The 24,172-nt window shown below is 49.6% G+C and overlaps 1 protein-coding gene across 3 annotated transcripts in view; it reads left to right on the forward strand.

The window, feature by feature from the left end:
* The window catches only part of VAC14 (VAC14 component of PIKFYVE complex), a 198,139-nt gene that overhangs the window by 140,793 nt on the left and 33,174 nt on the right, over positions 1–24,172 (forward strand). The window lies entirely within an intron of this gene.

The raw sequence follows: 24,172 nt of genomic DNA on the forward strand, positions 1-24,172 counted from the left end.
ACTGCAGGCTGGCCTTCCCATGGAGGGCTGGCTGCCCTGTTCAGCCCTGGCCTGCTGTGTGAGATGCACCTCAGCATTTGCCCCCGCCCTCCTCCGACACACACAGGCAAAAGGTGCTGAGCTCCCAGCAGGCAGGTGCTTTCACCATTACTCAGCCAGAAGTGCTGCTGCCACCCCCTCTTCCCTGCTCTGTGTAAAAGGAGGGCTAACCCTCTGAATTGAGAGAGGTAATTTTTAATGACCTAAGGCCTGTCTTTCGCTGCTGCTGCTGCGTGCCTGTGAGCTCTGCATAGCTGCTGGCAGCTAGCACACGCGGCTGCTTCGTAACAGGGGGATGCAGCATGAGGAGCCTTTTACGTGCTGGCTGCACACTGGAAATGGAGCAACTTTCCTCTTCCCCTCTCTTCCAAGAACCTGGCGTGAGACTGGCTGGCCCTTCTCCATGAGGAGAGACCTTCCCCATAACGCTCTTCAGGGGGAGTTCTTGAGCTCCAAGTGTGTCTCCTGTAGGCTGCAGTATCCCCTTCCCCTCCATGCAGGCTGCATGTTGTTTCCTTGAGATCTACCTGCTGCTTGTCTGGCTTTCTCCTCACTACCGTCATAAAATAGGTATAACAGTTCAGAGTGAGCACTCCCTTTCCCAGCGTTCCCAGGACCAACCCCACTACAACTCGGCAGGAGCTGCAGTGTCTCTGACCCATCTCTCAGCCAGGTATTGGCATGATGGGGTGGTGAGCATTGGGTCACTGCGTTAAGAGAGCTGAGTCGTAAGGCATGGAGCATGTCTGGAATGTCCAGTTTCCTGGGCCCAAATGCAGTGTTTGACAGCAGTGGATTGTAGCTCTGCAGTTGAAGTACAGAGGCCTGCTGGTATTGATGTGGGAAGGTGTCAAGGTTCCTTCCCCACTCTGAACTCTAGGGTACAGATGTGGGGACCTGCATGAAAACCTCCTAAGCTTTTTTTTATGAGCTTAGGTTAAAACTTCCCCAAGGTACAAATTATTTTACCCTTTGCCCTTGGATTTCCACTGCCACCACCAAACTTTATCTGGGTTCCTGAAAAAACAGAGTTTGGACACGTCTTTCCCCCAAAATCCTCCCAACCCTTGCACCCCACTTCCTGGGGAAGGTTTGGTAAAAATCCTCACCAATTTGCATAGGTGACCACAGACCCAAACCCTTGGATCTTAGAACAATGAAAAAGCATTCAGTTTCCTTACGAAAAGACTTTTAATAGAAATAAAAAAAAAAGAATCACCTCTGTAAAATCAGGATGGTGAATACCTTACAGGGTAATTAGATTCAAAACATAGAGAATCCCTCTAGGCAAAACCTTAAGTTAAAAAAAGACACACAGACAGGAATAGTCATTCTATTCAGCACAGCTATTTTCTCAGCCATTTAAAGAAATCATAATCTAACACATACCTAGCTAGATTACTTACTAAGTTCTAAGACTCCATTCCTGTTCTGTCTCCAGCAAAAGCATCACACAGACAGACACAGACCCTTTGTTTTTCTCCCTCCTCCCAGCTTTAGAAAGTATCTTGTCTCCTCATTGGTCATCTTGGTCAGGTGCCAGCGAGGTTACCTTTAGCTTCTTAACCCTTTAGAGATGAGAGGATTTTTCCTCTGGCCAGGAGGGATTTTAAAGGGGTTTACCCTTCCCTTTATATTTATGAAACGCCCCCCAAATCTCAGCTAGGGTGAAACGCTGGCTGGGATTTCTTCCTGGAGCTCTAGGAAAAACAGAGTTAGTAAGACACATGCACCTCTAAATATACCACCAAGTACATAAAGACTAACAATATTTTCCACATCTCAAGGACTATTTTAACCAGTTGATTCTGGGAAACTCTCACGGGAGAGTGCATCAGCCACTTTGTTAGAAGCTTCTGAGATGTGTTGGATGTCGAAATCAAAATCTTGGAGAGTTAAACTCCACCGAAGAAGTTTTTTGTTATTTCCCGTGGCGGTATGAAGCCACCGTAGCGCAGCATGGTCGGTTTGCAGGTGGAAACGCCGTCCCCAAGCATATGGGCGTAGCTTTTCCAGAGCGTAGACAATGGTGTAACATTCTTTTTCACTGACTGACCAGTTGCTTTCCCTCTCAGACAGTTTTTTGCTGAGAAACACTACAGGGTGGAATTCTTGATCCGGTCCTTCCTGCATTAAAACTGCTCCCACACCACGCTTGGATGCATCTGTGGTTACAAGGAATGGTTTGGCAAAGTCTGGGGCCCTTAGTACAGGATCAGACATGAGTGTCACTTTAAGCTGGTTAAAGGCCTTCTGACACTCTTCGATCCACTGAAAGGCATTTGGCTGTTTCTTTTTGCTTAGGTCTGTCAGTGGGGTGGCGATTTGGCTGTATTGCGGTACAAATGGTCTGTAATAACTGGCCAAGCCTAAGAAGGATTGGACCAGTTTTTTTGACTTTGGGACAGGCCACTTTTGGATAGCATCTACTTTGGCCTCTAGGGGGCTGATAGTTCCTTGACCCACCTGGTGTCCAAGGTAAGTCACTCTGTTTAGGCCTATTTGACACTTCTTAGCCTTAACAGTTAGTCCTGCCTCCCTTATGCGCTCAAGGACTTTTTGTAGATGTTCCAGGTGTTCTGCCCAGGAATCCGAAAATATGGCCACATCGTCAAGGTAGGCAACAGCATATTCTCCTAATCCCGCTAAGAGACCATCTACAAGTCTTTGGAAGGTGGCGGGGGCATTTCGCAGCCCAAAAGGGAGTACATTAAATTCATACAGCCCGACGTGTGGTGAAGGCTGACCTTTCCTTGGCGGATTCATCTAGCGGTACCTGCCAGTACCCCTTGATTAAGTCCAAGGTAGAGATGAACTGGGCCCTTCCCAGTTTCTCCAATAGTTCATCTGTGCGTGGCATTGGATAGTTGTCTGGGCGCGTTACAGCATTTAGCTTACGTTTTTCCGTGGACTACCGTATCTCCCCATCTGGTTTGGGAACTAGAACCCCTGGAGATGCCCATGCACTTCCAGAGGGGCTGATTACACCCATCTGTAACATATCCTGGATCTCCCATTCTATAGCAGTTTTAGCTTGAGGAGACATCTGTTAAGGCTGGACTTTAATTGGGTGAGCATTACCTGTGTGAATGGAATGGTATGCCCGTTCAGTCAGTCCTGGGGCGGCTGAGAACGTCGGCGCGTAGCTAGTGCACAGCTCCTTGATCTGCTGTCGCTGCATACGCCCAAGGGTCATGGAGAGGTTCACCTCTTCCACACCACCAGCACTTTTCCCTTCGTAGTAGACACCTTCAGGCAACTCAGCGTCATCTCCTCCCTGGGCTGTAAACTGACAAACCTTTAATTCTCTGGAATAAAAGGGCTTTAGAGAATTAATATGGTACACCTTAGGCTTTCAGTTGGAGGTGGGGAATGCTATGAGATAATTAACGGCTCCTGGACCGTGAATGGCCCTTCCCACGATGCTTCCATTTTATGGGCCTGCAGCACCTTTAAGACCATGACCTGGTCCCCTCCTTTGAAGGAGAGCTCTCTGGCATGTTTATCATACCAGGCTTTTTGCTCTTTTTGAGCATCCTGCAAGTTTTCTTTAGCAAGGGCTAAAGATGTTTGGAGGGTGTTTTGTAGGTTGGTTACAAAGTCTAGAATGTTAGTTCCTAGAGAAGGTGTAAATCCCTCCCATTGCTGCTTCACCAACTGTAATGGCCCCTTAACCTCGCGGCCATATACAAAGTCAAATGGTGAAAACCCTAAACTGGGATGTGGTACAACTCTGTAGGCAAAGAGCAACTGCTGCAACACTAGGTCCCAATCATTGGAGTGCTCATTTATGAATTTACGTATCATGGCCCCCAAAGTTCCATTAAACTTCTCCACCATGCCATTTGTTTGATGGTGGTAAGGAGTGGCAACCAAGCGATTTACTCCATGAGCTTCCCAGAGGTTTTCCATAGTTCCTGCCAGGAAATTAGTCCCCGCATCTGTGAGGATGTCGGAGGGCCAACCTACCCTGGCAAAAATGTCTGCTAGTGCCTGGCACACACTTTTAGCCCTGGTGTTGCTTAGAGCTCCTGCTTCCAGCCATCGGATGGCAAAATCCATGAAAGTCAGTATGTACTGCTTTCCTCTGGGTGTCTTTTTCGGAAAAGGACCCAGAATATCCACAGCTACTCGCTGAAATGGAACTTCAATGATGGGGAGTGGCTGGAGAGGGGCTTTGACCTGGTCTTGGGATATTCCCACTCTTTGGCATACTTCACAAGACCGGACATAGGTAGAAACATCCTTGCCCATTCCCTCCCAGTGGAATGACCCCCCCCAAACGGTCTTTGGTCCTGTTCACCCCAGCATGGCCACTAGGATGATCGTGAGCTAAGCTCAAGAGCTTGGCCCGGTATTTAGTTGGAACTACCAACTGTCTCTGAGAATGCCAGCCTGCCTGGTGTCCACCAGAAAGAGTTTCCTTGTATAAAAGTCCTCTTTCTACAACAAACCTGGATCGATTAGAAGAGCTGAGAGGCGGTGGGTTGCTCCGTGCCGCCGTCCAAGCTCTCTGGAGGCTTTCATCTGCTTCCTGTTCGGTCTGGAACTGTTCCCTTGATGCTGGAGACATCAGTTCCTCATTGGATTGTGGACCTATGCTTGGTCCCTCTGGAAGCGATGTAGGGGATGGGGCTGTTTCTGTTGACTGTGAACCGCTCTCCGCTGGGACACTATGTTGGGGTTCAGGCTCCGGCTGAGCCTCTTGTGTAGGGTTACGGGCTGCTGCCGGTTCAGGTTCGGTGGGGCCCTCTGGTGTTGAGGTTGCAGGTACTGGATTCAGTGCTGGCAATGGGTCTGGTGCTGGTTGTTCCGCTGGTTCCAGTTCTGGGACTGGTTCCATCTGGGTCTCTGGGACTGGATCCACTACTGCTGTTGCAGACATTGGCCTGGGGTCCGGGTCCATCACCTCTGACCGGGTCCTGGTAGAAGTTTCTGGAACAGAGCTAGGCGTCACGGCTTGTTTAGCCTGGCTGCGGGTGACTATTCCCACCCTCTTGGCCCTCTTCACATGATTGGCCAAGTCTTCCCCCAACAGCATGGGGACGGGATAATCATCATAGACTGCAAAAGTCCACGTTCCTGACCAGCCCTGGTACTGGACAGGCAACTTGGCTGTAGGCAAATTGAAAGAGTTGGACTTGAAAGGTTGAATTGTCACTTGGATCTCTGGGTTGATTAAATTGGGGTCCACTAAGGAAGCATGGATAGCTGACACTTGTGCTCCGGTGTCCCTCCACGCGGTGACCTTCTTCCCGCCCACACTCACAGTTTCCCTCCGCTCCAAGGGTATCTGGGAGGTATCTGGGCCTGTGGATCCCTGGTGTGATTCCGGTGCAATGAACTGTAATCTGTTGGGGTTCTTGGGGCAGTTGGCCTTTACATGCTCCAGCTCGTTACATTTAAAACATCGTCCAGCTGACGGGTCACTGGGGCAAGGTGGGTTGCTGGAGAATGGGGTGGTGGGATGATAAGGTGTCTGGAGGGTTCTTTGGGAGGTAGGTGGGGCCTTGGTCGGCCCCCAATAATAGGGTGTGGTCTGGGGTTGTCCCTTCTGGTCTCCGCTCCAACTGCGACCAGTTTTCTTCTTCTGCCACCTCTACCCATCTGACTCCAATCTCCCCTGCCTCAATTACAGTTTTGGGCTTCCCATCTAGGATGTATCTTTCTATTTCCTCAGGAACACCCTCTAAGAGCTGCTCCATTTGCATTAGGAAGGGCAAATTTACTGGAGATTCAACACTTGCTCCTGATATCCAGGCATCCCAATGTTTCACAATGTGGTAGGCATGTCGGGTAAATGACACGTCTGGTTTCCACCTTAGGGCTCTGAACCTCCGACGAGAATGCTCGGGTGTTATCCCCATTCTGACTCTCGCCTTGGATTTAAACAGTTCATACTTGTTCATGTGTTCTTTAGGCATTTCAGCTGCCACCTCAGCTAAGGTCCACTGAGCTACGGCCTCAGCTCTACCATGTATTGGTCGGTAGAGATGCTGTACCCAAGGCAGGCCCTTTCGAAGTTTTCTAAGAAGGCCTCGGTATCATCGCCTGCCTTGTAGGTAGGGAACTTTCTGGGATAGGAAGTGGTACCTGGAGAAGGATTGCTAGGGTTTGTTGGTATATTCTTCTGAGCCTTTATTTTCTCCATCTCCTCCACATGCTTCCTCTCTTTTTCCTTCTTCTCCATTTCTTTGTCCCTTGCTTCCATAGCTCTCCTGTGAGCAGCTGCTTGGTGTTGTTCTGCCTCCCTTTCTTTGTCCCTTGCCTCCATCTCTTTGTCCCTTGCCTCCATTTCCCTCCTGTACCTCCTTCTCCATCCGCAGGAGTTCTATCTGTCTTTCTTGTTCCTTTTGTTTTTCAGCAGCCTCAAATCTGGCTAATTCCAGCTTTTGTTGAGTCGTGGAGTCTGTCATCCTAACCTCTCTGTTTTTAACTAACTTTACACCCGAGGTTTAGAAATAAAACAAACAAAACTTGGCTTGTAAAATTTTGCTGTGCTGGAATAGGATACCTATTCTCTGATAGTGATTGTCAGCCTACAGAAAAATCCAAAAAAAAAAAACCCCTAACACCCCCCTATTTACTTTTAGGGAAAAAAAAAAACCTCAGGTTTGTGAAGACTCTGAATTTCCCTGCAGGAGGTTAACTACTCTGCCTCCAGGCAAAGAAAACCTGCAATTCACAAAGATAATCCCCCTTTGTCTCTGCTCTGGCCCCAAAGCAGAGAAAAAACTAGCTGCTTTCAGTTGGACCTCCTTTCCAGCAGCCGCAAAGGAAAAAAAAATTTCCTTTTTAAAATCTGTATTTCTGGTTCAAAAAATCTCAAATTGATCTCAAAATGATTTCAGGTTAATCCCACCACTCTGCCACCATGTCAAGGTTCCTCCCCCACTCTGAACTCTAGGGTACAGATGTGGGGACCTGCATGAAAACCTCCTAAGCTTTTTTTTATGAGCTTAGGTTAAAACTTCCCCAAGGTACAAATTATTTTACCCTTTGCCCTTGGATTTCCACTGCCACCACCAAACTTTATCTGGGTTCCTGAAAAAACAGAGTTTGGACACGTCTTTCCCCCAAAATCCTCCCAACCCTTGCACCCCACTTCCTGGGGAAGGTTTGGTAAAAATCCTCACCAATTTGCATAGGTGACCACAGACCCAAACCCTTGGATCTTAGAACAATGAAAAAGCATTCAGTTTCCTTACGAAAAGACTTTTTTAATAGAAGTAAAAAAGAAGAATCGCCTCTGTAAAATCAGGATGGTGAATACCTTACAGAGTAATTAGATTCAAAACATAGAGAATCCCTCTAGGCAAAACCTTAAGTTACAAAAAAGACACACAGACAGGAATAGTCATTCTATTCAGCACAGCTATTTTCTCAGCCATTTAAAGAAATCATAATCTAACACATACCTAGCTAGATTACTTACTAAGTTCTAAGACTCCATTCCTGTTCTGTCTCCAGCAAAAGCATCACACAGACAGACACAGACCCTTTGTTTTTCTCCCTCCTCCCAGCTTTAGAAAGTATCTTGTCTCCTCATTGGTCATTTTGGTCAGGTGCCAGCGAGGTTAACTTTAGCTTCTTAACCCTTTAGAGATGAGAGGATTTTTCCTCTGGCCAGGAGGGATTTTAAAGGGGTTTACCCTTCCCTTTATATTTATGACAGAAGGGTTCTGGCCGGATCTCGGCATGGCTTTGACAGTAGTGATCTCCCAGTGCCGGAGAAGTACGGTGAGGCTTGCGGTGTCCCGGAGGGCAAGAATACATCGGGGAAGCTATCTGTTGTGATTCACCGAAAGCATTGTCAGAAGTTAAAGTAGCACTCCAGGAAAGGGGTAAAGAGGCTGCAGGGAAACGCAACAGACCTTCAATCTTCTCATCAAAGGGCCTGCAGTTTCTCATTCCAATGCCGGTGAAGCAATCAGTGCTGAACAAAGAGGGTTGATCAGCAGCCAGAGAATTTTAATAAAGGGTTGAAATAAAACCTGTGCAGGCCCATTTTGCTCCTGCCAGCACTTGCGTCTTTTCTTGTAACGTTGGTAGAACGCACATGCAAACTGAACCTTCCCGGGGAATTGGCATGATAGAGACTAGTTCATATGCATAGCTAGGAATCTCTGAGACCGGCCCTGCTGGATTGCTTGTTGAGCTGGTGTATGGTAAGCGCTGCAGCCTTGACTTTTGGCTGAATAAAGCTTAGCGCAGCATCCAGGCCCACTGACCGAAATTCTGGGGGCCAGGGCCATCCCTGGGGTGGGCAGGACCTGAGGCAGAAGTGATGAATCTGTCACTTATGGGACTGCCCGTACTGACCAATCACGCCGGCCTGTGGGTCCCAGAGCGGTCTCGCACACCTAGGAGCCCTGCAGGCCGCCCGGGCAATTTAAAAGGGCCCAGGCCCCTGGGCAGTTGCACCCCTTTGCTGCCGCGCCCCCGTCAGCAGGCCTGGTAGCATCTACCAGCTTGGCCAGAGAGAGGAGACACTCAGCTGATGTTGCTAATTTGGGTTCTGTAGACAGTGGGCACAGTTGTATAAATCACATATCCCTGGGGAACTGGGACTAGAACCTTGGATCATTGAGTCCAAGCCTCGACTACTTCAGCTAAAGGAGACCTGTGCTAGCTGGTGGTAACAGGTGCCTAATCCTTTTGGGGGGCAGCCAGCCAGTATATTACAGGCCAACTCCATGCAAGCCGTATCCATTGGGCCAGATAGATTTCCTCTGTTTCACCTGGCTTAAAATTGGCTGGCTGCCTGGGGCCAAAGATGGATTGCAATAGCACTTTGAGGTAGGCTATGTAAATGGGAGGGCTTGGTCTCTTGGTGAGATAGGAGACGGCCAAGCAGGGAGCATGGCAGTGGCCACTCCCCACCCAGGGCTATTTCCCTAGCTACCCCCTCTTCTTCTCATGATACAATGCTAGCTCTGCCAGTGACACAGGGTCATCAACAATCCCTCAAGGTTGATTTTTCACGGGTCCTTTGGTGACTGAGGAGTCTGATCCTTGAGTCCACAGGCTCGCTGGCAGACATTGCAGGTGGTGTGGGAAGACGGAGTTAGGCCACAATTGCTGCATGACAGTTGTCTTTCCTTTCTTTTCTGGTGTGTTTCTGCAACCAGGGCAAGGCAATTTTCCTCAAAAGTGGATGTTCCCTCTCTGACAAGTCTTCGCCAGTTACCCCTATCCTGGGCTGCTGTCTCCCAGTGTGTAGTATCAATGCCACATCTCTTGATGTTTATCTTGAGGGTGTCTTTAAAGCGTTTCTTTTGGCCTCCCCATTTCCTTTCTCCTTTGGTGAGTTGGGCATACAGCAATTGTGCTGGTAAGTGCATATCAGGCATGCGCACACAGTGCCCACTCCCCCTCAGCTGGTGCTGGATAATAGGGGCCTCAATGCTGAAGATGTTGGTCTCTGAGGGCACTGACTTTAGTGCGATGATCCTCCCACTTTATGTTGATGATCTTCCAAAGAAAGTGCTGGGGTTGGCATTCCAGGTTTTTCAGGTGTTTTCTATAAGTCACCCAAGTCTCTCAGCCGTAGAGGAGAGTTGGGATTACCACCGCTTTATAAACTAAAAGTTGAGTGTGTGTTCTGATGTTGAACACGTGATTGCTGAGCAAGGCCGGCACAGCGAATTCTGTGCTGAATCTCGACACCTATGTCTGCCCTCTTTGAGAGATGGCTGCCAAGACAGGTAAAGAATTCTACATTTTCTAGTTCTTCTTTGTCAATGTATTTGTAGATCTTCCTTGCTGGGTCTGGTGATGGACCGGGGACTGGCTGATGGAGAACTTTTGTTTTGCCGATGTTCAGAGTTAGCCCTAGGCTTTTGTAAGCTTCAGAGAAGCAATTAAGTACTGTTTGTAGATCCTCCTTTGAGTGTGCAACTACAGCACAATCATCTTCGTACTGGAGTTCAGTTATTGTTGCTGATATTACTTTAGTTCTGGCACGGAGACGAGAGAGGTTGAAGAGGTTGCCGTCAGTCCAATGTTGGATGCCAATACCCTGTGGTAGACAGTCTTGGGTTAGTGTTTTCGTAGCTGCTAAGAAAATGGAGAAAAGGGTGGGTGCCGGTACACAGCCTTGTTTTACACCAATCCGGATGACAAAGGGTTCAGAGGCAGAGCCACTGCACAGGATGGAGATAGTCATCTGGTCGTGGAGGAGTCTTACAATGGTCAGAAATTTGCCTGGGCAGCCAAACTTTGACACGATTTTCCACAGAGCCACACAGCTGACAGTCAGAGGCTTTGGTCAGATCAATAAAGGCCATATACAGCTGCTGGTGTTCTTCACATTTTTCCTGGATCTGCCTGGCTGTGGAAATCACCTCTGTTGTGCCTTGTGATGGTCTGAAGCCACACTGGGACTCTGGAAGTACTTCCTCTGCAAGAGGGAGCAGGCGATTCAGTGAGATTCTAGCAAGAATATTCCCAGCGATGGAGAGGAGGGCAATGCCCCGATAGTTGCCACAGTCGGCCCTGTCTCCCTTTTTGAAAATGGTGATGGTATTAGCGTTACGTAAGTCAGCAGGGATTTCTTCGGTGCCCCAGATTTTGAGGAGCAGCAAGTGAACCTTGTTAGTCAGTTTTTCTCCCTCCACTTTCAGTACTTCAGCTGGTATGCCATCAGGTCCTGGTGCTTCATTGTTCGTCTTTTGTTTAATTGCTTTGCAGACCACCTCAGGGGTTGGTGGGCTGGTGAGAGTTTCCCAGATTGGGTGCTGAGCGATGGAGTTGATGGTGTCGTCCGTCACAGTTGATTTCTTGATTTAGAAGCTTTTGGTGGTGTTCCTTCCAGTGTTCTTTGATGGATTCATTATCTTTAAGAAGGGCACTACCATCTTTGGAGCTCAGAGGTGTGAGGCCACATGAGCTTGGTCCATACAAGATCTTTGACTCACCAAAAAAGCTCTGCATATCATGTCTGTCAGCGAATGTTTGGATTTCTTTTGCTTTGTCCTCTCACCATTTGTTTTTGATTTCTTGGGTCCTCCTTTAAACTTCAGATTTGAACTTGATGGAAAGAGCTCTGCTTCTGACTGGGTAGTGGTTGATTTTGCCAGTCATAGAAAGCTTTTCTCTTCTGGTCCAAAAGGGCTGTAATCTCAATAATGTTGTTGTCAAACCAGTCCTGATGGCGGCAGGTAGCAAGGCCAATGGATTCCTTGCAAGCCTCATAGATGGTCTGTTTTAGGGCTTCCCACTCTTCTTCGACACTTGTGTTGTCATTTCCTGGTGTTCATATGACCAGTTTTTCACTGAGGAGTGTTTGGAAGTCTCTTGGTGCCCTGAGGATTGAAGTCTGTGGATGCTGTATTGCTGTCTGTGTGATTTGGACTGCTTTCTATGTTTCGGTGCAATCCTGATGGAGATGACTGACCTCACCAGGCAGAGGTCAGTCCAGCAATGGTCAGCTCCTCTCATGACACGAGTGATTTGGACATCTCTTAGATCCTGTGTTCTTACAATGACATAGTCTAGGAGGTGCCACTATTTTGAGCGGGGGTGTTGCCAAGTTGTTTTGTACTTGTTGCTTTGTCTGTAGATTGTATTTGTGATCACAAGGTCGTGCTCTGCACATTTGCTGAGTAGAAGGATGCCCACTCCTTCCTTCCCAGTGGTGCTACTCCATACGTTAGAATCTTGTCCAACTGTTGCGTTGAAGTTCCCGAGGAGGATTATCTATCTGTTTTTGGAGTGAATGACAACATTATATCAAGGTCAGTGTAGAAGGATTCTTTCTGTTCTTCAGAGTCAAGAGTTGGTGCATATGCACTGATGATAGTGGCAAATGACTTATTGACCAATTGGATGCGGAGGGTCATAAGGCGCTTGTTGATGCCGACAGGAAGCTCAGTCAGGTGGTTGACTAGAAGGTTTTGATTGCAAAACCAACACAGTGTATTCGCCTGTCACTTGCTGGTTTTCCTTTCCAGAAGAAAGTGTAACCACCGCCCTCTTCCCTCAAGTGGCCTTCATCTGCACGTCTTGTTTCACAGAGAGCAGTGATGTTGAAGTTGTACCTCGAGAGTTCTCGGTCAACAATTGCTGGTCTGCGTTTGGGTCTTTCACTTTTTAATTCATCTAGTAGAGTACGGATGTTCCAAGTTGCAACAAACATTTTTGTTTTTTGACTGCATTGGGAGTGATCCCTCTGGGCACGGTTCTCCAGTCAGGTATGGTGGGACAGCCTAAGTTTGGGGCACCTTTTCTAGCCCCTTCCCCATATGGGGTGAGCAGGGAGGTTCCTAAAAAGGCTTGCTCCGTCGTGACCTCTGCTGCCGAAAATGCCCCCCTATCCCAGTCCAGGGGCATGTGACGACCATCTTGCAGTCAACGCCTGCATGTGGGTCTGTGATTAAAGACTCCTGGTGATCACTTCACTTATCCCCATCGCCACTCGCCCATCACCGCAGGACTTTATGGGTAGGGATGGGGGGAAAAGTTCTTCCTGTGAAAGAAGCCTGCGCATGAGTAGTTTAATGTAGGGGGAGCCGATGCGCACTGGCAGCCATGCAAATCTTGGCAGACGAGGCACCTGTGTCTGGTGGCAAGGAGGTCCAAGACGACTGGGGGTTTCTCCTCCTTTGCAGCCGTTGAGAGCTGATCCTGCTTCATCCACCTGTTCTGCTGTTGAGGTCTTGTACTGGGTTGTGTTGTGCTGGGCTGCACTTTGTCTAGTACCTCACCTTCAACCTTACCAGTCGGGTGACCCTACCAGGAGTACAGGTTCCAGACGGCATCGCTCTTAAGGTCTTAAGTATGCGCAAGCTTCTCCACCGTGTCAAGGTGGCAGCCCAAGGACGAGGAGACAAAATGCTGGCTCTACCAGTGACACTGGCAATGGGGCCCTGTGCACAGGGATGCCCCTCACTTACTTTGGTTCACCTTACAATTTCTTTTAATGCTTGTATTGGGCGGTCCTGCCTCTTGCCAGCTACGAGGCACTGCCTCGATGCACTCCGCTGCATCCTGTCCCCGGCCAGCCTCTGGCTGTCACGGCATGCCCCAGTCAGCAATTTCACATCATTTCACCTTGTGCTGCTTCTGTCGAGCCCTTCTCTGCCCCTTCCTCAGAACAGGAACAGGTTTGCTGAACTAGCTTTGGAGGCAAAAAGTTCCCTCCTCCAGGAACAGCCTCTGCCCGACAAAGCTACAAGATGACGAGCAGCTGTAGCTCTACAGCCGAACCTGCTGAATAGATTTATTTTCTGAAAACTTGTCGTAAGGGCTCACAGACTTGAAATCTAGTCACTTCCACACCCCCAAAACAGTTCAGCTGCTACACCTGCCCTCAGTGGCCCTGCCACTTCTTATGTCTTTACCAACACATTTTCCGATATTTTTTTAATGGCTTTTCTCTCCGCCATTGCTGGATGAAAGACCCAGACAAACCAACAGAGTGACTGGCACTGGGTCAATGCAGAGTGCTGTAGAACCCACAAGCAACTAAATGGCTTATAACAAAGGAGAGAGAACCAAACTGTTGGATCTTGGTGCTCCTTGTCACAACAGTAAATTTGAAATCACATCTGGGGTTTTTTTTAAGTTGATGCTCCTTTTGAAAAAGACCGGCTTCCTCTGCACAAACAGCTTCAACCCAAAAAGACCTTCTAAGGCTTGAGGCAGAAGCCAGCAAGTTCCTGGCTTATCATTGGTTATTTAGTGCCTAGTACAGTTCTAAAATGTGCCAGTCCCGAAGGAGACAATCAGCAAGACTCAGTCCCTAACCCGAAGAGCTGCAGCCCTAAGGGTACGTGTCCATTGCAGCCAGGGATGTGAACGGCAGCTCCTGGAAACATGCCTGCACTAGCTGTAGTCTAGCTAGCTTGCTAAGATTAGAAGTGAGGATGCAGTACAAGCCCACCTGTCCCCCTTGCATATGTACTTGCTTGTGCAGCCTGCTCCAAAGCCACACGAGCTGCCCTTCACAGCCCCAGCTGCCATGTAGGTGCACCCGAAGGGTCTTGCAAAAACTACCAAATGGGGCACTTACTACCGTGCCTTGTCAGTCCAGCTGTAGTCACTGCATCTCGTTGTGGTGGTGGGATCGACACCTGGGAATCAATGTTAGCAGAATCCGGGCCCTGACTGCAGGGAAGGGAGGGATTAGGGCGTCTGCTGGAATCTACTCCTAGACCTTCCCAGTGCCAACAAGTGCAGCTGCTTCTGCTATGGATCCTATATTGCACGATCTTACAGTGCCCTTCTGCTTCTGCTCTCCGTCCCTCAGCACTTGGGGACCTGGAAGCCATTGAGATTTCCATCCATCTTCCTGCATGACATGCCCCCCCGCCCCCTCCCACCGGGAGATGTACCTGGCTCCTCTTCCTGTGGCACTGCTCCTGCACCAAGGCAGTTTGGGGGCAAGGTGAGGTGGCTGGAAGACCCCCACCCCTTTCACTTTGGGTGTGTGACTGCGCCATTGAACTCTCAAATTCTCAGACAAGGCCCTGAATGGATTCCAATGTTGATGGAAAACAAGGAGCAGAGAGTATCAGCTGGAACCAGACAGGGTGACCAGATGACAAGAACAAAATATCAGGACACATGGGGGGCAGCCACAGGCTCACCCCCCCCCCCCCCGGGCGGGCTCTAGGTTTTTTGCCACCCCAAGCAAAAAAAAAAAGGCGGAGTGCCTTCAAAGCAAAATACTGGGACACGTGTACCATCGGGACGTGGGACAAACAACTAAATCCTAGAATCATAGACTTTAAGGTCAGAAGGGACCATTATGATCATCTAGTCTGACCTCCTGCACAACGCAGGCCACAGAATCTCACCCACCAACTCCTGTAACAAACCCCTAACTTATGAGTGAGCTATTGAAGTCCTCAAATCGTGGTTTAAAGACTTTGAGGTGCAGAGAATCCTCCAGCAAGTGACCCGTGCCCCACACTGCAGAGGAAGGTGAAAAAACCCCAGGGCCTCTGCCAATCTGCCGTGGAGGAAAATTCCCGACCCTGTCACGGAGTCCCCGGGCAATGCTCTGGAACTTCTCCCTACGAAGCCAGTCAGGACTCTGGTGAGGTCTCCTCTCTGTGAGCAGACTGTCTGCAGGACACACAGCTTCTACCTTCCTGGGGCTGACCTCGGAGCATTCAGCATCCTCTGCCCCTCCGTGCACTTCCCACAGCGAGTCCACCTACGCGGGGTCCTGGGGAAGCCAGAGGGTCCTGCACCCCAACTTCGCAGTCAGATGGGACTCTCAGCCAGCCAGTAAAACAGAGGTTTATTAGATGACAGGAACATGGTCTAACACAGAGCTTGTAGGTACAGAGAACAGGACCCCTCAGCCGGGTGCATTTTGGGGGGCAGTGAGCCAGGCAACCACGTCTGCACTTCACTCCATGTCCCCAGCCAGTCCCAAACTGAAACATTGGGACAGTCTCGATTTTATCGGGACATCTGGTCACCCTAGAACCAGATGTAGTGCAGATGGAACCAGTGTGATCTCCTCCCACCCCCAAGCTCTGCCGCCTGGACCTGACTTGGGCTTCTATACTCACAAGGCAGCTCACTGCACTGCTCTGCCAGGCCATTTAGGAGGCTGTGATAGGGATAAATAGACCAGATTACAGTCTCCATCTCATTTCCACTTGAAGACCAACGTGCAGGAGCTTAACCCAGTCTGCAGAGATGCAAGGCCTGCTGTGCCACCTCACCCCTAGCTATGCAGATACTCCATGGCTGATTGCATCAAGCCTGCTTCATTGTAAGCTGCAGTAGTAGCAAATCCAAAATGCTGTGCGCTGGCCTGCTGTGCCAAGGTGAGGAGAGGGAATGGCAGAGCAGGTGACGTACAGCAAAGAGAACGTGCATGGAAGGATGGCCATGCTCTCCTTTTTCCTGCCCTCCTGCCAAGAGTTTCTCTAGACCCGCTCCCAGAAGCTCTCTGGAATCTCCAGTATTGCTTGGTTAGTTAAAGCCACCTGTTTTCCCATGCTCCTTCCCCTCCCACCATGTGACAGACTCCTGTTCTACGCTGTCCTTCACTCAGTGGAAACCCTTCAACAGCGGAGATCTGCTCTGGGTTTCCCATGTCCCTGGCATGTGATCTGCGAGTCATTGTGCTGATGGCTTCAGCTGTTGTTATGGAGGCTAGCAGCTGCACTTGGTTGATGTGCTTTGGCCGGTTGTTCTCTCCTCTTCCCTGCCCCTCCCACAGTATTGTCTTCAGAAGCTTTCAAGAACTGGAGCAGGGCCGAAATTGCTGTGCCTGAAGCATGGGCTGCGATCCTGGTGAAAAGGGAGGGCGGAACACTGCTGCTGCTTCTCTACGGCTTGTGCTCCCTGAGGCTCTCCCCTGAGTTCTGCAGCAGGCAGTGTGTCCCTGTCGTGTCTCCCCCCGGCCTCCCCATGCAGAGATTAGACATGGGTATTTAAGGTGAAGAGGACCCAGGCTTTGTCTGTAAACAGTATATTAGTGCCTATAAATGGACTGGAATGCAAAGCAATCCCTCCACCAATTGAGGTGGAAAGCAATGAAGCACCCGTTTGCCTCTCACAGGGGGGTGATGTGTGTGTTGTTCCTTTAATGCAAAATGTTTCCAGATTTCCCAGTGCTAGCACACACAAAAGCAACAACAAAATCCCATCCTTGCTAATCAAAACCAGGCTTGCTATTGGCCAGCAGTTTGCTTCAGACTCCTGCTCGAGGGAACAAGGCGTTGGCCAGCAAAATGTCAGCTTCTATTTATGGAAAATGAGCTCTTGGTTTTGATCGAGGGTCAGGGGAGGGAGCGAGAACCAGAATTATACTGGCCTTAAAATGCCTGCTCCAGCGCGTAGGCGTGTGAGGGGAGTGTCAGAGGTCACCAGGCTCGTCACAGCTGCCTTTCTGGCTCCCTACACAGGGTTTCCCAGGAAGCTTTCCAGGGCAGTTCTTGCTTCTGCACCACTGGCTACTTGATGTGTGTCCTAGCCTGCAGCCAGGGAAACTGGCTCCTCGCTGCCCCGAGAGCTTTGCTCAACTGACCCAACCTTGCCAGGTTCTTTTGAGGCGGGGAGGGAGGCTTTTGTCTAAGGGCCAAGGCAGTGCTGAGCGGCACAGCGGGGGGCTCAGGCAGAACAGACCTGGTTAGAGGGTAATGAAGGGCTCGTCTCTTCTTCCCCCAGGACTGACTGGATCATGGCATTTGGGCCCTGACTGGCTGTAATTGCCCCCAGAGGCACTCCAGCCAGGGAGTTAGCCTCCCCTCCGCCCCCATCCCCAGGGCTGATCTCTCTCTCGCATGGTTCAGGTGGGGATCTGTGCCCAGAGGCAACTCCGTTGTGAGTGGTGATGGGCATGGGGTCACCTGCCCTGTGCAACTGCATGTGGAGGAGCCACTTCCATGCTGCGTTAGCTGTGGATGGGAAGCTGGGAGGATCCGTTCGGTGTGCCGGCTGGGAGTTCGGGGGGTGGGGAGCTGGGGGGATCCCTTCGGTGTGCCGGCTGGGAGTTCGGGGGGTGGGGAGCTGGGGGGATCCCTTCGGTGTGCCGGCTGGGAGTTCGGGGGGTGGGGAGCTGGGGGGATCCCTTCGGCGTGCCGGCTGAGAGTTCGGGGGGTGGGGAGCTGGGGGGATCCCTTCGGCGTGCCGGCTGGGAGTTCGGGGGGTGGGGAGCTGGGGGGATCCCTTCGGCGTGCCGGCTGGGAGTTCGGGGGGTGGGGAGCTGGAGGATCCCTTCGGCATGCCGGCTGGGAGTTTGGGGGGTGGGGAGCTGGGGGATCCCTTCGGCATGCCGGCTGGGAGTTCATGGCAGGGGTGGGATGGACCGTCAGGAAGGCTGAAGGATGGGGTGTCCTTTCTCTCCTGGTTGACACTGTAGGGCCCTTTTGGAGGCTGTTCTCCCCTGCCCCATCCAGCGTTTCTCCTTGAGGAATTGTAGCCAGGGAGGGCTTGTATAGCCTGGAAAACATGCTCCCCTGCACTTGCAGAAGTAATAGGTACAGGAGAACCTGGTCTCTCTGCCTTTGAGACATGGTCAGAGCCCATCTGTGCTCCTGGCTTTCCCCGAGGGAGGGAGTGGGTTTGAGCGCTCATGCAGGTCAGACTGGATCCCCAGTGTGGTCCCTTGTGGCCTGGAATGGGGTGTGGGGACAGATGCTCAGTGGATGCTGATCTAGCTGAAGTTCGTGTATTTTCAAGGTGCCTAGAGGGTGGGCCCAGACCCTGGAAGGAATGCTCTTGGCACTGATGTTTCTCTGCCAGAGGAAGAGCCTCCTTGCATACTTTGTCCCTGGATATCCTAGGCGCCTGGTTGTGAACTGGTACCTGTGTCAGCCATGGCCATTTCCTGCAACGTTCTGGACAAACCTGAGTGAATTAAGTTTAAGTATCTTAGTTCATCGTATTAAAAATGCGAATATTTGTATTACTGTGGGATCGTCTATAGCGGCTCTAGGACATTGTAAACCCTGGGAGGAGTCATGAGCTTCAAGGAACCAGCAGGTGTGCAGGACAAGAAGGAACTTGAAGTTGAGTGAATTTCCTGGAAAATGCTTCAGAGGTGGGCAATACAGATGACCATCGCCTGACCCTTCCTTTTGAAACTGCCTTAAGAAGAAACCCATGGCCTGCTGATCACCTGCTTCCAGGGTCCCAAGATCAAAGACCCAAACTGTATAAAGGGGTAACTCTCAGATCTAGGGTGGTGCTTGTTCTGAGCCAAAGCTTTTATGAACATGTGCCCACAGAAAAACCTGTGTAGGGTTTGAAGGACTGACTCCTACCGGAGTCCTAGCTGGAGTGATCTCTGGGAAGCTTATTAGCGGACATGTGGGTTCTCGGATCAGTTAATATGTTTTCTCTGTAATGCTTTCACCTTGAGAATAAATGTGTTTTGTAGGAAAAGCTCTGTGCTACCTTTATAACTCTAAGGAGAGGTCCCAGCCCTCTCCCGAAGGTTGTTGGGGTGATTCTGGCTCCCTGCAATGCCGTGTTTCCTCCCTGGCCGTTCGCTGTGGCACTAAGGTTTGTTTTCTGCTGCACTGCATCAGGTTTGACTTGAAATAAGCAAGCGACTTGTTCCCATGGCTGTCTCCCTTCCTTCTCCGCAACCTCCACTAGCTCCTGTTTGAGGCTGCCACTTGCCATGGTGTGCCATCAGGGGCAGCGTCTTGACCCAAGCGGCCTTCTGTATCTCATGTCCCCTGCTTCCTGGCCTGTTTATTGTGGTGCTGATCTCTGCCTCCGCTCCACTGAGGGGGGAAGTGTTTAATTCCAAAAGCACATGTCTGCAGCCAGTTATGTAAGAATAATTGATATAAATGGGCTTATTTATTGCTGCCCGTTCCATTTGAACACAGTCCATAAAGAATGTTAGATTAGGTTACGTAAAGCTCTGCACAGGGAATCCAATTGTCGGCCAGCACTGTGTCACTAATTGTACCGGCGGCGCCTTGAGCTGCTCCTGCTGCCTTTGAGTCCCAGCCACCCTGCTCCTAGCATGGAAAATCCACGTGGGTAGAGGGATTCTGCTGTGCATGCTGAGCTTAGCAGGACCCAGGGTAGAAAGTTGCCATGAAAGTACCGCTGTCCTCCTGTTTAGGAGAGTGCGGAGGATGCTGTGGCACTGGTTTTCAAAAATACTGCAGGGAATTGTGTGCTGGTGAAACCTGTTGGGCTGACTGCCCTGCAGATGGAGAGTGGCAGGGCTGACATCTCCACTTCACCCCCACTGGTATTTCTCCACTCCTCCCTGCAGAGAGCTTTCAGCCCTTTGAATCCTGCCAGCAAGGTGGGCACTTGTGAGGATACTTTAGTGATGTGGGAGCCCATCCTTCACAAACTGGACTGAGCCTTCTCTTCCTCCCTCTGAATTCATAGAATCATAGACTATCAGGGTTGGAAGGGACCTCAGGAGGTCATCTAGTCCAACCCCCTGCTCAAAGCAGGACCAACCCCAACTAAATCATCCAAATAATCTAAAAAAGAAAAGGAGTACTTGTGGCACCTTAGAGACTAACCAATTTATTTGAGCATAAGCTTTCGTGAGCTACAGCTCATGCATCCGATGAGGTGAGCTGTAGCTCACAAAAGCTTATGCTCAAATAAATTGGTTAGTCTCTAAGGTGCCACAAGTACTCCTTTTCTTTTTGCGAATACAGACTAACATGGCTGTTACTCTGAAACAAATAATCTAAATCATTCATAGCAGAAATGAAAGTTTTGTTTTGTTTTTTTAAGTAAGATGCTGGTATGCAGTAGAGGGACAAAAGTAAAATTGTCTGGGGGTTCAGCTGCCTAATTGCTAAACAAAACTTGAAGAATTACACTTCACTATCCCATCTTCCACCCTTCCGGGGTTCCTCCAGCCCTGAGCTCACACAACCCTGCTGTAAATACCTCTGTCATCAGAGATGTTCTCACCTACTGCCCACTTACTCCTCTAGATCAGTAATGTATTAAATGCTGCTCCCTGCAGTACCCTGTTGTTAGCCTCCCTGGACTCTCAGTAGCAGCTGTTCATTACAGTGTTTCCTGTGTGTTTTGATCCACCTTGGGGCACTTCCGCATTGCCCCTTGGCTATTTATTGTCTTTAATAGTCTCTTGTGAGGGATCTTGTCAAAAGCATTTTAAAAATCCAAGCAAATTATGTTCAACAGGGTCTCCTTCATCCAAAGCTTTACTGACTCTTTCAGAGACTCCAGAGCAGATTAGAAAGGCAGGGTTTACCCTCCTAGAAGCCGTACTGCTGCTTTGACTTCATTGTGTACTCATCCCAAGTCTTGCCTTACTATGTCCTCAGTCTGACTTGTCAACAGTTTTCTTGGTCCTGTGGCAGTAGTAACTCAGCCTTCTGCTTAAAGAATTTGTTTTAAAACTGTATTAACAAATCTGCTTTTCACCTGCCAAGAGGTGTAACTTCAGTAGGACCTTTCTACAATGAACGATCTTCATGGATTTTTCAGGCCAGAAGGGCCTGATCAAATCTAATGTGGATTGTCCTAAAATAAGCAGTATCACAAGGAAGGACCAAAGCAAGTCATAGTTATATCCTGTAGCTAGGAGTACAGCAGTACCATAAGCTGTCTTTTATTCAGGGAAATTCTAACCACAGCCAGGATTGTAGTTGAAACAGTCACGTTAGTGTAGCAACACATAAGCATGCCCTAGATCAAGTAACTTGTGTCAACATAGGTGTGCTGGAGGTTTAATGAAGGAGCAGACAGCCCAACCAAGCAGTGATAGCAATCCTGCATCTCTGGGTTGCCTTTCAGCCAGGAGAGATCCTGAAGCACTTTTTGCCTGCCATCACGAACTGAAATCCCTTTGCCCAGTACAGAAGTGCAGCCTCCCTGAAGTGGAATGGGACCGCTCTCCAGAAGGGGATGAATGACTGACTGCACAACATTAGGACAAGAAGTGAAGGATGGCGTTCAACCGAAACTACAAGAAGGGAATCTAGGCAGAGCATATTTGGCCAAGACACTAGGACTGTCATCCTTAGCTCATGCAAAAAGTGCCATAAGATGGTTTAAAATCTCATTCAAAAGATGAGCGCTCCAGCAGCACAGCCCCCCACCACAACCAAGCGGGGGCACTGGTTCTCCAGGGACATTAGAGAGAAGATGTGCCACCTATTTAGTCACCAGCACCACTTCCTACTGCCCAGGAGTTTTCCAATGAAATCACTGCTCTAGTTTGACTGTGTTTCGTTTATGGGATGTAATGAGATCACAGCTTGAAACCATGTGCAACGGAGGATGCTTATTGTTCTCTAAGGCAGAGCCTTCAGCCACGCATCCAGCATGTGCTATCAGAAGTCACCATATGCTGCCACTGCTGCCTCGGAGAGCACAGGCACAGCACTGGCAAGAAGGAGAACGAGCCTTGTGATCTTCCTCCGAGCTCCTGCAGCAGCGCCTGTCTGGCATGTTTAATCGGTGCGTGCTGGGAGTGTTCCATCAGCATACCGACCCCCCCAGCCAGTCACAGCAAAGATTCACCAAACAGCTTGCTGACACGCCCAGCCCCTTCAGGAAGGCTCATGCTGCTGCTTTTGCCTTCATAAATGTCCATCGGATGCCTCCAGGGGATATTTCCAGTTGCTGGTTTGGTTTACCTGATGGTGAGTATCACTTCCTGGGTACTGGGGTGCAAACACGGAGATGGCCGGCGTGCTGAACGCTGTCATACAATCAGCTGGACAACGTGTCAATCTTTCTCCATCCGATTAAATCTTCATGAGGAATTTGCCCCCTACTTTAATGGGGAAAGAAAGGGGTTTTATGAATGCAACCGAGACAACCCCTGTATCGCGGAGCACCCCACTGTTAAGTGCTAAGTGCCCGGTTATGGCATGAGTGCTTGGAAGAGTCCCAGTGGTGCACTAGGGGATGTTGTTTATAGGTAGCCTTGGAAGCCCTCTCAGACTGTGTCCTTCCCCTCCCTCCCCATGTCCTTGGGTTCTGTCAACCTAAGGATAAGAAAGGAGACACATTTCCAGCACTCAGCACTACCCTGGAGCATGCTATATAAATAGGCGATAAGTAGTATCCTTGGTACCCAAGCCCACTTAGCACCCAGAGCTCTTACCTGAATAGGATTCTGGTGAGAACCGGATCTAGTGAAGTAAGTCAAGGTAGAGAACCCAGCACCAGACAGGATTGGGTCTATTAAGAATCAGCCCAGCCAGCAGGTTGCTAGTGGCTGTGTCTACAGTAGGGTATTTTCTGTACTGGTCAAGTTGAGCCCATGATCCAGTGAGAAATGTTGGTGAAAAACACTAGTGTAGACAAGGGGAAAGCATCACTTTGCTGACTCAACTAGCTGACCTCTGCTAGTGTGGTCCTCAGACATGGGGGACATTTCTGCACTGAAATGTCTCCCTGTAATTTTAATGAACTTGGACAAGAAATTCTTAATGTCATGCACGTTGGGGGAAGTCCCATCCCCTTGCCCCCACACACACACAACCCAAAAGTCTCTGCATGGCATGGAGTGGGCTCCAGGAGAAAGCGCATTGTATGGATTATTCTACATTGAAAATAAAATGAGAGTTTAAGTTTTTAAGCCTGTGTTTTGCCCAGTGACAAAAAGGGAATGGATCAAGTCCTTCTCCAGGTACTGAAGGCTGTTGGATCGGGGCTTCTGCTAGTACAGAATAGCAAAGCCAGTGTTGGGCAGCATTTCAGGTGTCCTTGAACAAACCGTCCAGAACCGCAGCGAGCTAGAGAGACATGGAGGCTTCGCAGACCAAACAGAAAATCCTAAAATCCAAACAAACACTGAGGAAAATCTGGGGTTTGGTTTTTAGTGAAAAATGTTAAAAACCTGGAGAATGCTGCAGTTTGCTAAGCAGAACATTCTGGCTGTGACCAGTTGAGCCCCCGTGATACAGCTTATGAAGCACCCTGTATCAGCAGAACTGTGCAGAGCTGGGCTGTTATAAAAGAAATAGTGGCAGAAAGTGTATTTGTAGGAGCATGTCCATTATAACCCCCAGATCACTGTGTTCAAGTGGACTGGGAGTCAGGAGACCTGGGTTTGACTCTTGACTCTGCCACATATTTGTTGGGTGTCCTTGCAGAACTCTCACAACCTGTTTGTGCCTCAGTTTCCCTGTCTGTAACATGGAGACAGTTCTTACCTGCCTCTGTGAAGTGTTCTGGGAGCTGGGTGGGAGGCACTGCTCCATGGGAATCAAGGTAGCGGAACTAGTCCTCAGTTAGAGCACTAACCTAGGTCTGCACGCAGGCACCTTGAACAGCTGTCAAGAAATGCTCCCTCCAGGTCACACAAAGCCAAAAGCGATCTAGAGGGAGCAGTGGAAAACCCATGTGATATTTGAGTTGCTTGAGGGGGAGGGCAGAGAACGCTGTTCTGCACATCTAGAATACTGTGTTCCATTCTGAGCATCTTTGCTCCACAGGAGTATGGCCAAAACAGAGGAGTCAGAGAAAGGCAACAAAAATGAGTGCGCTAGAGAGGCTGACTTACTGTCTGGGGAAGGGTGAAGTGCTTGATACGAGTAACTTGGGCAAACAGCCCCTAAGGATTGTGGGCATCACTGTCTCTGCAAGTATCTGAGGGTCCCAGCACCTTTCCGCATGGTGAGGTCTGTCTACAGGACTTTGGACTGTTCTCCCAAGGGAGTGGTGGAAACTCCATTGGTTGGAACACTGG

Source organism: Natator depressus, chromosome 12 (assembly GCF_965152275.1).
Source record: "Natator depressus isolate rNatDep1 chromosome 12, rNatDep2.hap1, whole genome shotgun sequence".
NCBI lineage: Eukaryota > Metazoa > Chordata > Testudines > Cheloniidae > Natator > Natator depressus.